This window comes from Eubalaena glacialis, chromosome 10, assembly GCF_028564815.1.
Source record: "Eubalaena glacialis isolate mEubGla1 chromosome 10, mEubGla1.1.hap2.+ XY, whole genome shotgun sequence".
NCBI lineage: Eukaryota > Metazoa > Chordata > Mammalia > Artiodactyla > Balaenidae > Eubalaena > Eubalaena glacialis.
In genome coordinates this window covers 64,120,978-64,138,226 of record NC_083725.1, presented here as the reverse complement: position 1 = coordinate 64,138,226, position 17,249 = coordinate 64,120,978, and the positions used below count along the sequence as shown (strand labels likewise).

Below are 17,249 nucleotides of genomic sequence, written 5' to 3'. Positions count from 1 at the left end.
TAAGTTGGACCCCAGATGCTATCCTGGTGCCTCACAAAGGCATAATCCTTGTTAACCTCCAGCCCTGAGAGGCACATACAGGAGATCCCACTCTCCTCGTGGGCATGATTAGAGACATTTTTAGCTCTCTAGAAATTTCTTCAAAGCACGAAATGTTCTCAAGAAATCATAAACCACCACGTAGAAAATACTGTGGAAGTTTAATTTGTAAAAAATTTTTTAAAAAGTTAGGTCTTTATGTGGCTTAAAAAACATCTCAAAAACTGTTTTTTGGAACAATATTCCTGTTAAGGGGCATTCCATAAAAAATGTCATCTGTGGTCAAACAGGTCTGGAAAAGCCCTGACGACAAGGTTAACCCAGGACTGTGGGACTTGTCGGGGCATGTGCCCTGCTGGTGCGCACAGCACATCTCCAAGGGCAGACCCAGCGGGCAGAGGTTTCCACGTACATTTGGGAACCTTTATTCCTCAGGGCACATGGGGGACTACCTTTTCGCAGAACAAACTTTCAGAACCTCTGCTCTAAAACTGGTTTTCACACTGTGCTCAGCAAAATCCCAAAGGTTCCCAGAGGAGGTCTCAGGAGGTCTCAGGAGCTCCCAAGGGCTAGAGCTAAGGCCCCTGCTGTCGCCTGAATGTTTGTGTGTGGCCATCCCTGCCACCTTCCCTGCCAGTAAATATGCTGAATCCCTAAAGCCCAACGTGATGATATTAGAAGGTAGGGCCTTTGGGGGTGATTAGGTCATGAGGGTGGAGCCCTCATGAATGGGATCAGCGTTCTCTTTTTTTTTTTTTTTACAGTATTTATTTTTTTAATTTTTATTGGAGTATAGTTGATTTACAACATTGTGTCAGTTTCAGGTGTACAGCAAAGTGAATCAGTTACACATATGCATATGTCCACTCTTTTTAAGATTCTTTTCCCATATATGTCATTACAGAGTACTGAGAAGAGTTCCCTGTGCTATACAGTAGGTCCTTATTAGTTATCTATTTTATATAGAGTAGTGTGTATATGTCAATCCCTATCTCCCAATTTATCCCTCTCATGAACGGGATGAGTGTTCTTAAAGGATGAGAGACCTCAGAGCACCCTCGCCCCTTCTGCCATGTGAGGACACAGGGAGAAGGCATCAGCTATTAACCAGGAAGAGGGCTCTCAGCAAAACTTGCCCATGCAGCCACCTTGATCTTGGACTTCTAGCCTCCAGAAATGTGAGCAATATACTTCTGTTGTTTATAAGCTACCCAGATCATGGTATTCTGTTATAGCAGCTCGAACGGACTGAGACAGCCCCCTTGTTCTTGAAGAGCAGCTCCCTAAAACGTGGAAAACCACTGCCCTAGAACAGATGAGGACATGGGGTCTTTTGCCTGGCTTACACCATTGTGTTAATCTTCAAACTACAATGCCTTCCCTGTTCTGAACCAAGGGGTCCAGAGCACAGAGCGACAAGCTGACGCCTGAAGGCCAGTTCACTCCTTCCTTGACCTTAGGCCAGGTACTTGACCTCTCCCAACCTCTTCTTCTCAGCTCTGCAATGGCAATGGTGCTTATCGTGCAGGCTACGCACTGGCACATAGCTGGCACACAGCAGAGGCTCTAGAAACGACACCCAGGACACCTAAAACATTCTTTAGTTGCCTTTATTTTTTACATTAAAAAAAAAAAAATTCTGAGCTCACCATCAGTTATAGTCATTTGCATCCCACAGCCCTCTGTCACCTTCCTGTGCATCCATGTTGCTTTATTTCTATCTTGCTTTGGTAATTCTTCCTGAAAACATTTCTGATCAATTTTTCTTATTATATAGTGATACACATTCAATGCAGAACATTTAAAAAATTCAGACAAGAAAAAAATAAAAAAGAGAACAAGAAAAACAAAAAAATCACCCTGTAATTCCACCGCTGGGAAGTAGGCTGTTAATGTGTTCCTTTTCCATTTAAGCTCATCTGAGAAATACCCGTGCTTTCTGGGGTTATTCTTTGCTGTGCTGTCAAACTTACATTTACCAAAATCACACATCCTTCTTATTCTTTTTTTGTATAACTTAATTTGCATACTTTTTATCTCCAAAATAATACTAGCATGTATTCCCATATTTGAATTCAAGCAATACAGAAGCAAGCCGAAAACAAACGCAAGTCTTCCTTCACTCCTTCCCACCCCATCCCACTTGCTTCCTGAGGAAACCACCGTTGAATGCTGTATTTATAGAGACGTTTTCCTATTTATTTCCATATTACAGTATTTGATGTTTAAAAACATAAAAGATGGTCTTGTTTTATTTCTCAACCCTCTTGAATCATCTTTTCCAAGTGTCTGGCCTTCAAACTCAACCTAGTATTTTCTCTGAAGTTTCTGAAATCAACTTTCTTAAAAGTCTAGGGCGGTGTTTCTCAACTTCAATGTATGGATGAACCAGCTGGGGATCTTGTTAAAAACCAGATTCTGATTCAGTAGGTGTGGAGTGGGGCTGAGATTCTGCATTCTAACCAGCTCGTGCTGTAGGTCCACTTTGAGGAGCAAGGCTCCAGGGTACATACCTGCCCAAATCCTGCATTCTTCTCCTTGGTTTGTATCAACTCCAAGACGGCCATTTTCTCCCATGTATCCCACACCCCTGCATCACCACCTTTCCTTGATTGGCCAGAGTCAAGTTCAATGCATGAATCTCCCTCAAGATTTGGGGTACCTGGTGTTATGGAGTTCCTGGGGATCTAGGTCCCACAGTAAAAGGCAACTCAGGGTTCAGGCCTTTTCTGCAGAGAAGCAACAGCCAGAGGAGCACAGACATAACAACCAGAGGGCCGAACTCCCTCCTGAAAGGCAGGGCATGAATGCTTGACCAAAACACACCCAAGGGGGGCAGAAGTGAGGAGGTCTTAACCTCAGTGGAGGAGAGAACCCCAAAGAGGCACAGCAAGATTTAGATACCCCAATTTAGCTGAAGTGGTCAAGCACTTTTCAGCGACTGAGTTGAAGTGGTGGATGGAGGCTGAGGAACGGAGATGGGAGGGATGGTGAAAGCATCCTGTCTCTCGTCACCTGTTACTCTAGCCTCAGGTGTGGCCCCTGTAGGAGGCTCTCTTGCCATCAGCTGCTGCACATATAAGGGAGCCCTTAACAACACAGCCGATTCCACCCAGCGTGGTTCTTAAAGGACAGCCCCTTAGCAATTCATAGTGACCTCAACACTGGGATGGGGACAGGGCAGTGCCTTCAGAGTTCATCAGATAGTCAGGCTTCTCACCAGTCTGGGAGGTCTGATGATAATCTCCCTCTGGCTACTATATGCTTAGAACTGAAGAGCTGGGATTTCTACTTGGTTAGTGACAGTACAAGAACCTGGAAAACACATCGTCTCCAATTTCTACAGTTAAGCACATCACTGTTCATTTTGTTTCATTTTTTAAGCTGTGGGCTCCTAGAGAATAGCTTAGTCCAAACCCGCTAGGAAAAAACCCTTCCTTAATTGACCACCACGTCTCAAATTTTCTTTGCTGATGCGAGAGACGTTTCTCCACGATTTGTATATAAACATCATTCCTCCCAAATAACTGAAAACTGCCCAAGAAAGCCAGTGGACACTTATTGGCACAGTTTTCATTCAAATCCATCAGGACATCCAAAGCAAAGAATGCAAGGGGCAAGGGAACTAAATATATATTTCTAACGCACCTTTCATGAATTTGACCTGCATGAGAATCATCAGAAAAGCTTAGTTCTTTCCTAATCACATCAGAACAATGGTGCTAGAAAATATCTCGTATGGTGGAACAAAGCAGGAGGGTTTGGGCCTGAGAAGCAATGTTTGAGAGTCAGCCTCAAGGCTAACAGGTCTTCCTTTTATGAAGCATCTCCAAGGAAAACATAACAGGAATACATGACCAGACTACCCCAACCAGAGGTCCTGCAAGACCCAAAGCTAGGCAGAGCAAGCCAGGGACCACCATCACCTGGGACCTCTGTTTTGCTCATCATTGTATTCCAGCATCTAGCACAGAGCTTGCTTATAGAGTAGGTACTGCATACATTTCCCTTGAAAGAGTAAATGAATAGATATGTGGATGGGAGAATGAATGATCCAATCTAAATCAATACTTCCAGGACCCCTTATTCAGCTCCAGGTGTTTAGTAATTATCTCTACTTAGAGATAATTCAAATTCATCATATCTCAAATTCCAAGTCATCAAGAACCACCCCTACCCCTGCAAACTGCTCCGTTGGGGCTCTGGAATTCGGACGCCATCTTTGTCTGAACTGTTCTCTCTCACCTTCTTCATCAACAAAACTCCCAGTGCAAATGCTACCTCCTCTCTGATGCTTTCCCTGGACACTCCTTGCCTGCCCTTCCTCACTGGCCTTTCCTATTTAAACACTGATTACAGTCTGAGGTGATGTCTGTCAAGAGCTTTTTGTAAACTGACAAGAGAAGGCTGGGCCAAACACATAGGCAGCTCAGCTCTCTCTGAGCTCTGTCTCAGCTGAGAAAAAGAAAACTCTTTTGCTCTTTCATTTCCTTCTGTTGCTTTTCTAGCTGCAATAAAACAGAACTCTATTCGAGGGAAGCAGAGCTGGCCAAGAGCACTGGCCGCTAACTACAGGTGTCATGAGTTCAAACCCTGCCTTGCACAGGAGTTTTAACATAGCTGTTAGGTCGCAGGAAGCCTAGCCTCACACAGAAAAAGCCAGAAAAGGGAAAAAGCTTTTTTGTGACTATTCTGCTTTCAGGAATCACCATGGAAAAGTAAGCTTTGAAACTTTTGATGAAGTCCACTGCCTGCCCCAAGAGCACCAGGATGACATCTGTGGTCATAAAACAGGTGTATGTAGCTTGCTGGATGCACCCTAGGGTTACCTCAGGCTTGGGAGGGGCCTTTTTACCCGGTTTGGGCTTGTGTTGGATGGACTTAAAGAGGAATCAGGGTAGCAGGGGCTAGTTCTGGGCTGGATACTCTCAAGAAATAGGGACAATGAAACGAGTGAGCATTTTTATTTAGAGGTGGGAGGATTAAAGCTGGACTAGAGTTGGCAATACGTAAAGAAGCAGCACTCACTCTCGGGGGGGGCAATGGCAGTCAGAAGAGGTGGGTGTTTCATCATTTTTTTGGTTACATACTGGCCATGTTTTTGCCCTGCACATGCTCACAGGGAGGTTCTGCCAATGTCTTCTTCAGAGCGTTGTTTCTGTCTGTTGGGAATGTTACAGTCTGGTTGTCAGCAGGGCTGTTGTTTACTTTCTCTGTCTTTTCTCTGAAGCTACTACTTATTCTATGGCAGGGCTTATTTAATGCCAGGCACTGCACTAATCACTCTGTATATATCAATTCATTTATTCTTCATAATGTAACCTTTATGAGAGAGGTAGGCGTTGTAACAATTTCACAGATAAGAAAGGCTTAAAGATGTTAGTAACATTCCCACAGGCACAGAGATAAGTAAATTTCAGAGCTAGAACATGAATTCAAGTCTGATCAACTCTGAATCCTGTGCCTTTACCTTCTACATAAATGCTGCCTCCATTTCATCACTACCAGTGTCTACCCCATTCATTCGAGTATTATTGAGCCCATGGTAGCCGCTGTGCTGGGCACTGGGGACATGTGTACAAGTTATGATCCTTGCCCTCAGAGAGATGGAAATAGACTCGATTCGAGAGCTGTGCTGTCCAATATGGTAGCCACTAACTACATATGGTTATTTACATTCAGATTTAAAATTAAATCAATTAAACTAAGTAAAAAATTCCTTTCCTCCACTGCACTAGCTACATTTCAAGTGCTGGATAACCACACGTGGCTAATGGCTGCTGTATGGGACAGTGCAGAGACAGAACATTTCCATTAGTGCAGAAAGTTCCCTTGGACAGTGCAGTTCTAGAGGAAGTGGGTGCCCCTTGAGTCCAGCTTAAAAAGTAGTACTTGCCTTTCAAGTCCTGTCCCCTTTGCTCTATTTTCTAGTGAGGCAAAGAAACAACGATCAGACCCTATCAAGAGCTGGAGTGTTTTTCTGATTCCCAGTGTCTGTCTGTTCTTGTTGCTTTGCTGAGTCATACCCACTTGCCTTATAGCCCCAAAAGGGTTTTGGAGCTATGATGACGGCAGAGTGAATGCCACAGACCACAGGGCAAACCCCAGCCTGACATTTTCTGTACACCAAGAGAACTGTCAGCCTGGCTCAGATTTCAGCATCTTTATTGCTCAGGAAGCTGTGAGAAGCAAAAAGAAGCCAGCTTGATTTTTAAGCTCCAGAAGCAGGAAGAGAAAACATCTTTTGACTTGTAAACTGAACAAATTTGGATGTGGCCGTCACAGGGAAGGAGTGCATAACGTCCTGGGCAGAGTTCCTTCACAGAAAAGTATGCCATTTACCAACGGGGGGGCAGGAGCAGGACTCCCTCAGATGGAGACACAGGCACCCATACTTTCAGTTAAGCCATTTAGGAAAAAAGTCCACAACCAGGCAGAGCAAACAGGACCTCTATGCATCTTTACTCCCTTTGTTCTTCCTGCTGTAAGCTGTAAGCCTTTTCTGAGGACTGAGTGCAGGCTCAGTGTGAGAGGATAGAAAGACGGAGAAGACAAAATCTGCTTCTGGAGTGAAAAGTCTAGACGGGGGCCATTTGGGGCAAAGAGATCATCTTATGCTTGGTGGTCCACGGCCCCTTCAGAAGCAGGGAGCACGCCCGTGACTTCTGGGGCCTAGGTGGCCAAGTTGTGTATCACGTGACTGCCCTGCCCGACTCCACCCACTTATCTTTGGCCTATGGCTTGATACGTAGAGATGGGCTCAGCCAATCAGATTCTTTCTCTCAGAAATTGAAACCGGAAGCAGGAAATGCCTCGCCAAGAAACAAGAAGCCAAAACATGCCAAGTGCCCTGAGAGAACAAGAGGGCCACGTCAAGATTTACTACCTCCAGCCTCAAATCCAGAACCTCCAGTGAGCTCTAGCCCAGTCCAAGCCAGGCTGGTCTGACACCTGCTCTTGCCTTCCACGCGAGCAGCTTTATCAAAGTCCGTGTGTAACCCTGCCACTAACCCCATTCCTTGAGCTGGCTTGAATGTGTCCCTGTTCCTTGAGCAACCCAGTGGTGTTTCACCTCTGAAAACAGTGTCACTCATTCTGTGACAGGAGATGAAGTTTAGGTGAGGACTGCGGAGGTACAAGGGGAATAACGTTCCAAGTGCCTACTATGTGCCTGGCAGGGCCTTAGGTGACCTCCCACCTAAGAGGTCAGATTCCGTACTCACAGCAGCCCTGCCACCTAGGCACAGTCACCGTCCCATTTCACAGATGAGGAGCCAGCTTCCTAGACATCAGCTCTCATTGTCCCCACTGTCCTTAGGTGGCTTGCTCGTAAGAAGCTCTTTTGACACTAGCTGCTCAGAGAAAGGAAAGATTACAGTGAGGAGGAATTAAGGCTTCCTGGAGACGCTGGAAGTTGGGAAGTGACTTTGTCTTTCTGAGCCTCAGTGTCTTTTCCTATAAAATGGGAATAGTAATACTGGCCAAAAAGAGTTGTGTGGAATTGGGGAGATAAAGACTATAAATCCCTGAGCATTATGCTGCACATATACAAAAGGTGCTCAGTCTCAACCAGAAGTCCCCTCTCCTCCTCCTTCAAAATCTATTGCCTTTGTCCAGCCTCGAGGACCTGCCAGCCTCTGGCCTCCTGCCTCTTTCCTGCACCAGCCCAGCAACTTCTCATGTGCTGGATCCAGTCCCAGACTCCTTGGCTGAGACCTGGTGTTCACTGCACTTATTATTCCAGGCATCCTGTAATTTACTTTTCTAGTGAGTTAATTGCAAAATCCATAAGGAGTAGAGAAAAAACATTAACCCAAGCTTGCCATGAAAAGCAAGGGAACAGAGGAAGCTTTCCATCTCAGCCAGTGCACCCTGGAAAGGCAGGGGGGAAGAAGATGTTGCCGCACTTAGTGTTCAGAAGGAAAAGCTGCCAAGCTCAGTGGAAGGCACATGGTGTTCAGGGCCTATATTCTGCCTTCGTGTTTTTTCTCTCATCCCTTTAGACAAAAATCTAAGTTTTAGAAACCCACTGTGGGTGTAAAATGTAGTTTATCAAATCTCAGTGTATATAAGAAGCACCTGGGAAGTTTATTTAAAATGCGGATTCCCCACTTTGCTGTACACCTGAAACTAACACAATATTGTAAATTAACTATACTTCAATAAAGAACTGGTTAATAAAAGAATTCACACTTAAAAAAAATAAAATACAGATTCCCAAGCATCTCTTTCCAGAGTTTCATTCAATAAGTGTGGCATGGCGCCCCAGAATTTACACCCTGCATGTACCTAATGAAAGTAATCTGCAGATCAAAGTTGAGAAACAGTGATGCAAAGGAAAGGTCAGTGGTCCTTGAGTTAGAAGAACCTAAGATTGGTTCTTGGTTCTCCCTCTTACCAGCTCTGTGTCCTTGGGCAGATCACTTTATCTCTCTGGCCTCATTTTCTTACCTCTAAAGTAGGAATGATAGTACCTACCTCACAAAAACATTGAGAGAATAAAGTAACAGATATTGAAAGCCCTTAACACAACCCTTGGCACATTGAAGGCACTCAAAAAAAAAAAAAAAAGAATTTGCTTTTCTTTCCTGGAAAAGGTTTTCTTCAAAACTGGCCCGAGGCATCTTTGCTCCTGAATGTTAATACATTTCTGTACCTGTTTACAATCTAAAACTTCCAAAGAGAGGCCTTTGAGGGAAGCCAGCTCTTGTTGTGAAAGCACTTTGAAGATGAAAAGGTGTCAAATCCTCCAGAGACTTGGTTGGTGGGAGTTAAAACAAATGTTTATTTTAATTTGGTGAGTTATAATTTATTAAAGGCTTTTGGAAAATGGAAGTTCTGTTTATGTTCTCACCAGGGACCCAACAGTTTTGCATAGTTTGTGGTTAATTCATTCATTTGTTCAAGAAACATTGATTAAGCACCCGGGTGCCAGGCCAGATGAACAAGTGTTAGCCTTCTGAGGACTCAGGGTCTGAACAATGACAGCAACTTGACAGAGACCACAAAGGAGGCTTCGGAAGCCCATAAGGCAGTGACTTCTCTCAACCTAAGGAACTGGGTCTTGGGAAGCTGATCAGCCGGAAATGACGCCATTTTGAAAGCACCCAGATTGAAACGCAATTTTAAAAGCAATTCTGGTACCCATAGATGTGCAATTTGAGATCCCTGGAGGAAAGAGCTATTCTCGGCTGAGGTTACCCCCACACTTTTAATTTCTCAGATGCTCTGAGGGGTCGGCGGACTCTCTTCTACACTTCAGGCCCTAACATCCACGTGTTCCCTGGACATCTTGATTTGGAGGTTCACAGGCATCTCAGACTCAACAATGTCTAACACTCAGCCCATTATCTTTCTCCACAAACGTGCTCCAGCATTTCCACACTCATCCATGTCGCTACTCCAATCAAAAACAGGGTCACCAGCCTGTATCCGTTTCCTCTCCCACAGCCCACATTTAGTTAGTCACCAAATTTTATTAGTTCTTCCACCTAAGTACCTCTCAAATCTGTCCCCATGACCACTACTCTGATTTTGGGTGCCACCACCAGTCTCTTACTCTCTGCCTTCAGAAGGAACCCAGGGTGATCTTTCCAAAAATACACAGAGGGTGGATCACATCCCTTCCTAGTTAAAGCCCTTCAGTGGCTTTCCCTCCCCTACAGGATAACGTTCAAACACCAACAGATGATGCCCAAGGCCCTGCTTATCTAGATTTACCTCTTGGCACACAAGTCACCCCAATACAATTCAGCAGTCACACAGTACATGCACATATGAGTGTGCCATGCGTTTCCTGGCTAGTCTGCCAGCACCCCTACCTCCCACCTGGAAGATTCCAACGAAAGGCTCCCTCCTCTCAGATTTCACGTCACATCCCCTTTCCCCCTCTCCAGAACACTCCTGACTTCCCTCAGCTGTTAGGTCTCTCTACTCATCTCTTCTACTGGATGGAAACATCTCATGGGCAGGTAATTCAACTGTGTTCATACTCCAGTCCTTCTTATGCTAAGTTATGTAGGGGCTTCTGGTGCTTACCAAGCTGGTTCTCTTCTGTTTCTGGGCACATGGCAGGAGCATACTTCCTTGCTCCCCTGCAGTCAGGTGGGGCTATATGACTAAGTCAGGCCTATAGGCTGTGAGAATCAGTCAAAAAAGCCATTTGCCCCAGATGGTGCAGCTACAAGATGGCAGAGCCCCTATCAGCCTGGGTCCTGGAGAGACTATGTGGAGAAACCCTTCCCCTGACACCCCCAAAGCATGTTGAGTACATAGTGTGAGAAATAAACTCTGCAAAGCCGCTGAGATATTAGGGTTGTTTGTTACTGCAACATAAATTAACCTATTTTGACTACTACAGAAATCAATTTCTGTCTGTGATCACTGAAACAGGGCCTAGTAGAAGTATCAGGTTCCATAAACATTTGATGAACGAATGAATGCAGGGATGGATGAACGAACAAAGAAGCCTAGGAAAAAGAACATGAGATCTGGAGTCAAAAGAAGATAGCCTCTAATAACCACCCCATATCCTTCTGTCCCCCACACCAGTGCACTGTTCTTCTTTATCTCCATTTGGTTCCAGAGGCAGGATTTAACCTTTTGATTCCTCTCTCTGAAGTATCTCTGTACTGATGCCAACCAAAACTACAGGCAGATCCTAGCTTATGCCTCCGTGTCTGGAGAAAGGGCACTGGTGATATATTTTTGCCAGTTTTCCACCAATCCATAATCCCACTGTCTTTGAACTTCATGCTTCCAGGGTTACATCTGGACTCCGCCCGCCAGATGGGGATTCCTGAGCTCCCTGAACCAAATAAAGGCTTCTAACACTCCCCACCACGCCCCAACCAAGTTAAAGAATGGCCTCATTAGAGCAAATATCTCTTTTACATGTGGGGAAAATATTCTGTAATTATCCTTAAGTCTTTCAACACATTTCAGCTAAGCACAAAAGCAGAGGCTGTAAGATGTGGATTGGTTCTACATATTTTCAAAAATAAACACAAACATAAAGAATGTCATTACAAAGTCATAGGTTCCTCAAATTATTGCTTAGCAAGAAGGTCGGGGCACTAACGCAAACATCTAGCAGGGAGCATCTAGCTAATCAGATCAGAAAGATCAGCGTGCTGGCAGTGCTGAGGATGGAGTGGGGTCGTGAGGGGGGGCCGGGAAGGCAGGGAGCCCGAGGAGGAGAGATGGTAGGGGCCTCAACCCACAGAGGTGGGGGAGGAACTGACCTTGGCAATGTCTGGCTTGCCATCCACATGGGCTCTCCAGCCTCCAGCTGTGCTGCGCTTAAGTTAGCTGGTAAGCGCCAGGCCCGAAACTGGGAGGAAGCACGTGGTACTGGAAATGTGATGGGCATGCAGCAGATAGATTTGGGTTCACATCCTGTTCCACCACTAGGAGCTCTGTGACCTTGGCCAAGTCCTCAGGCTTTGTGATTCTTAGTTTGCTCACTGCAAAGCAGGGGCAAACACAGCAACCTTGCACTGTTTTGAGGCATACACAAATTGCTGTTAAAGCACGAAGTACCAATCTGCAACGTGTTCGTCTGCTTTCCCTAATCCCAAACATTTCTGTGTCCCTGGGGCCTGATTCTACAGGTGCCCTCAATAAATGTGTGCCGAAGGAATGGATGAATTATGTGCTTTAGATTGTTTTAAGTTTTTTTTAATTACAGAAAAATATAACATAAAATTTATCATTTTAGAGTGTACAATTCAGTGGCATTTTGTACATTCCCAATGTTGTGCCACCATTACTACCATCTATTTCAGAATATCGTCATCACTCCTGCCAAAACAAAAAACAAACAAACAAAAAAAACCCTGTACCCATTAAACAGTTACTTTTCCACCTCCTATGGGAAAGTCTATGGTAGTTTTAGCTCCACTGCATACTTTAAACCATTGCTGGTGGATGCTGCTTTGGTGAGAAAGCTGGCAGAGGCAGGTTGGGCAAGAACTTATTTCCTGCGTACCCACCACGAGCTTGCTCCCCTCCGTAAACTACACAGGTAGATGCCTAGTAACAGCGCTATCAGGCATGTGCGAGGCTGTGATGAGGAAACACTTGAGTTGGATCCTGAAGCAACACAGAATGGTGAGAGATGAGGTCAATGAGGCCAGAAAGGGTGGGATGGGGGGGGGTCTTTATGCATAGAAACTTGGACTTGAGTCCACGAGCCAATGAATGGAGGCTCAGCCCTCTCTTCTCTGGTCTAGTACATCCTGGGGATGGTCTTAGAAGAGGGTGGGTACTAGGGAGACAGGCATTCCCCACCCCCCATCCTGATAAATCGACAGTGGATAGGCCCTGGCCCGGCTGCCGATGGAGCTCCAGCTGCAGAGAAGCGGGCGTGGAGGCGGGCAGCCGCGGACAGTTAACGAGGGATTTATTGGTACTGCCGCACAGCAGCTTTCCTGGGACCTGTTGCTCCTAATGAACAACCACTAACTGGAGGATACCGCTTTCTTTTTTTCAAAGCTAAAAACGGCCCCCAAAGCCTTTCTTCCTCATTGTCATGGGAGGAAAGACTTCACCTTCGCCTGCTGCCTGAGTCTAAAATACAACAGGTATTTGGCGGCAATCCCCACCTGCTCCCTCACGCGGGCACAGACACACACAAACACACCCTCACGGAGAGTCAGACCCATACACCCTTAAACATGTGATCCCCACACCGTCAGACATTTATTCCCCCAACACTAATGACACCGACCTTGTCTTGCAGCCATGCTCCTACACTGTCACGTGTATCCGTACTTTACACATACACACACCACCCTAATCCCCCCCCCCCACTGAAAGCAGGAGGCCTAGCCGTGTACTTGCACACAGCCGCATGTGTGCATCCTCACACACTCACACCCCCTGTCATTACAGTCAAGGCCACAGGGTACCCCCCCCACGGTCTCAGGCAGGAATCTTCTCTGCGGCGTCCACACCTCCAGTGAAGGGGCTCACCGACTTAGAAGAAGCTCAAGATTTGGGGCCCTGACCTGACTCCCTTGGCCGTGGGGGTGGTACATGCCAGGGAAAGGAAGGGGATGCCACAGCCAGGCCTCAGGGGCCCCGCGGTCCAGCGTGGAGAGTCCCAACTGCCATATCATTCAGACTAAAATGGTTTCTCCTGTTTGTGGTCCCTAGGACACTAAGAAGCTGCAGACTCACTTAAGAGCCAGGCTGCTGAGGGGTGATGGGGCCTGAGATGGTGCCTGGAACCTAATAGGCAGCTCACATGGACTGAAACGTTTTTCCCTGAAAAAGGCGTGTTGAAGTCTGCTATAGACTGAATGTCTACAGCCCTGCACCTCCAATTCATATGTTCAAATTCTAACCCCCCAGTGTGATGGTGTTAGGAAGTGGGGTCTTTGAGAGGTGATTAGGGCCTGAGGATGGACCCTGAAGAGCTCCCTCACCCCTTCTGCCATGTGAAGAAAGCAGCAGGAGGGGGCCCCCCCAGACACCAAATCTGTAGACACTTTGATCTTGGACTTCCAGCCTCCAGAACTGTGAGAAATAAATGTCTGTCGTTTAAGCTGCCCAGTCGATGGTATTTTTGTTACAGCACCCTGAACAGCCAGAGACAAAGTCCTAACCCCCAATACCCCAGAATGTGACCTTACTTGGAAATAGGGCCATTATCAATGTAATTAGTTAAGATGAAGTCAAACTGGAGTAGGATGGGTTCCTAACTCAATATGACCGGCGTCCTGATAAGAAGACAGCCATGTGAAGACAGAGACATGCGGGGACAAAGGTGTGTGATGATGAAGGCAGAGACTGGAGTGTGCTGTACAAGCCAGGAACGCCAGGAATTGACAGCGGCCCATTGTAAACTAGGAAGAGACAGGGAAGGATTCCCCTGCAGGTCTCAGGGGCAACACGGCCTTGTCAGTAGCTTGATTTTAAACTTCTAGCCTCTAGAACTGGGAGGCAATACATTCCTGTTGTTTTAAGGCACCCAGTTTGTGGTACTTTGTTACAGCAGCCCCAGCAGACTAACACAGCATCCAACAAGTATTAGTTCTGATCTCCTGTTTGCTCTTTCTGGGCTTCAGTCTACAACTCGGCACTATGGGCTTGAACATTCATCAGGGGGACGCTGTGAGAACCCATTCTAAGCTACACATTATTAATGGAACGTCATGTGCCAGGTCCCGATTATACTGAGATAGATAAATAAACCATGGTCTTGCCTAGAGCTACATAAATCTGTGAGAAGGTTTCTAGATAAATACAAAACGGGCCGCTGAAAGAAAAATAATGCCTCCAGCCAAGGCACCGACTATAGCAGGTCTTCCAATCCCCCTCACCCCTGCCCTCAACCCATAAAACAGTGCTGAGCTCTGAAGGGGATGGCAAAGTTAACAATCACTCAGACTTAAAAGTTTCCCCCCAGCTTTTGAGCTATAGATATTAAGTTTCATTAAGACATCGTTGTGGTGGAAAACAAACTTAATAATGGGCAGCTCTTTTTCCATATGAATCAGCCAGCTGTGCAGGAATAAAAAACAGACCCAGCTCCCCCGTCCCCTCTGGGGATGCCGGCATGGGCTCACTGTGCTGGTGCTATGACAGCAGCTCCCAGGAACCATCACACTCTGCCAGGGCCTGGACTTCTGCGGCCTGGGACATTTTTGTGGTCCCCCAAACTCCCTGTCTGTGAACACACTTCGGATTTGTCTCAGAGCTGTCATGCTCTCTGGGCTAATACCAGTCTCAGCCACAGCTTGGCAAACCACCCCTGTCAGTGCCCACCTGTCCCTACGTGTCAAAGACGCCCCATGGCAGTGAGAAAGCACAGGTTTTGGAGTCGGGCAGATCCGTGTGTGAATTCATCCTGCACCACTTACTAGACAGACAGGTGGCTTTCAGGAAGTCACTTTACCTGTCTGACGCTCTATTTCCTCATCTACAAAAAAAAAACCCCACAAAATACCAATCATGCTGAGATATGAAGAGGATGAAACAAGATTATCTATTTAAAGAGGCTCAGCTGGTACCTGACTTATAATAAATATTCAATAACATTTATTATTTATTGAGTACCTATGTATTATTAAGTAATTATTTAGTAGTACTTAATTAATATACTAGTACTTCTTATTAACTAAGTAATTTTCATTATTATTTTCCCAGGGTGCTGTGATTTATCGTGGGACAGGCCACTGAAGGGCCTTGAAGCCAGCTGTCCTCCTGGGACACTGGGTCTTGGGATGAGAAAGACAAAAGTAGTTCCTAACAGCCAGGGGTGGCCTGGCCCTCACAGCTCAGCAGTGGCTTTCTCCTGTTGAATATAGACAATATTACACACCAACTTCAGACAGGAAACTCTGATCATCATGGACCTGGACAAAGGCAAGGCCACTCTGCAATCATGTCTGACCTTAGACAAAAACTGAAAATTGTCCAAACCACAAAATGACCAAAAAGCCGCCCCCCACCATCCTGGCTGATGTGAGTAACTGCTGCTTCTTTTCCAATTACAACTTTAACCTCACTTCATTCTTCCTGCCCTCTACATACGATTCTTTATGACACCCGGGCACAGAATCACCCCTGCTTCCTGACAGCATCCAGAGCAAAGCTCCCGACTTCCTTGAACTCACCTGCCCCCCACCAAATAACCTAATATAGGGCCACATCCTGTACATCATTTCATACACCCTTTCCTGGGACACCCAATGAATCCCCAGGATGTGTGTCCTGCCTCTTTGCAAAGAGTCAATAAACCCATCTTGGTTCAACTACAGGTGATTTCCTGGTCATCTTTGGCTGGAAGGCCTAAAAGGGATTTGGATGCTGCCCTGCCCTAGCAGAGAGGGAGTCTGGGACTTTTTCACACCTGACCACAGGTGAAGCTTTCTCCTCTAGCCTACTTTCTGTATCACATAGGCACATTGGACCCACAGCCTCCAAGCTGCCTTTTGCCATTGGAAGTCCTGACAGCTGCGTTCCAGGATCGGTAGGCCTGAGAGGCCATCGTGGTGAACGTTCTTCTTCCTGTGGTCCTGTCCCAGCTCTCCCTGGATGGGTGCTCAGAGCTGCAGGTCTTAGGAATCATTTTATTCAGTTGCCTCAGCAGGGCCAGGTTTCCTCTGTTGGTCCTCTGCCTGACGGCCATCCAGGGTCATTGATGGCACTCACGTGGCACTCTGTGGGATACTGCCTAGCTATGTGTTTGTCTTCTCTACACCGTGAGCCCCTGGGGCCAGAGACCGTGCCTGCTTCACCTCAGCATTCGTGCAGCACTAACACACTGCCTGCCACATGCTACTGAAAGGAGGCACACGTGTCCATGGCACCTGTTCAGTCACTGAGCCTCACAACTCCCCTCCCCCCCACCTCAAACCATCAATACCACTGTAGACCAAGTAGCATTGTCCCGCTGTGAGATCATTTAACATGTTTTTCTTTTTCCTAAGATCCATCATTTTATTTTCTCTTCTCTTTCATTACCAGCACCAATAGTGAGCTTTCTGTATTAAGCAATTTCTTAATTTCTTTCTTTCTCAATAAGGTTTACAATCACTGTTACTGCCTGAAAGACGAAGCGTAGAGAAAGGTCTACACAGCTGACCTGAGAGGTATACACTGGGTGAGCGGCTAGGATTACTCACTAGTAAACAGGAGACCAGAGGCTTGTGCAGAGAAGAGTCAACACAGCAGCCTAAGATCCTTAGAAAGGTGTGCTTGCAAGGCTGGCTCTTGGCTGGCATCTGGAAACTTGGCTGGTAAACAGTTCCTTACCTGATATAGAACCTTCTCTAAATGAGAAGGGTGGCTTACTGTGCCTAGACTGTGTAGACAAATAATGAGGGCTTACGCTAAATACCTGCTTCCCTTTGAGAGTCTGGCATTTTGGCCTGTGCTAGGCAGAGGGTGCCTATGTGACCAGCCCCCGATAAAATCTTTGGCCAAGGGGTCTCTCTTGAGCTTCCCTGCTGGACAGCACTTTTGTCATCACAGCTCGTTGCTGGAGGAATCAAGCACATCCTGAGTGACTCTGCTAAGAGACAACGCTTGGCAGCTTGCACCTGGTTTCCCCTGGATTTCGCCCTGTGCATCTTTCCCCTTTGCTGGTTTGCTATTTATCCTCTTGCTATAATAAATATTAGCCGTGAGTCCCACTATGTGCTGAGCCCTGTGAGCCCTTCCAGTGACTCACAGAGCCTTCAACACCCCTCGACACAGGC

General features: G+C 46.3%; 1 protein-coding gene across 3 annotated transcripts in view; it reads right to left on the bottom strand.

The window, feature by feature from the left end:
- The window catches only part of TENM4 (teneurin transmembrane protein 4), a 391,446-nt gene that overhangs the window by 359,483 nt on the left and 14,714 nt on the right, over positions 1-17,249 (bottom strand). The gene's annotated exons all lie outside the window — the stretch shown is intronic.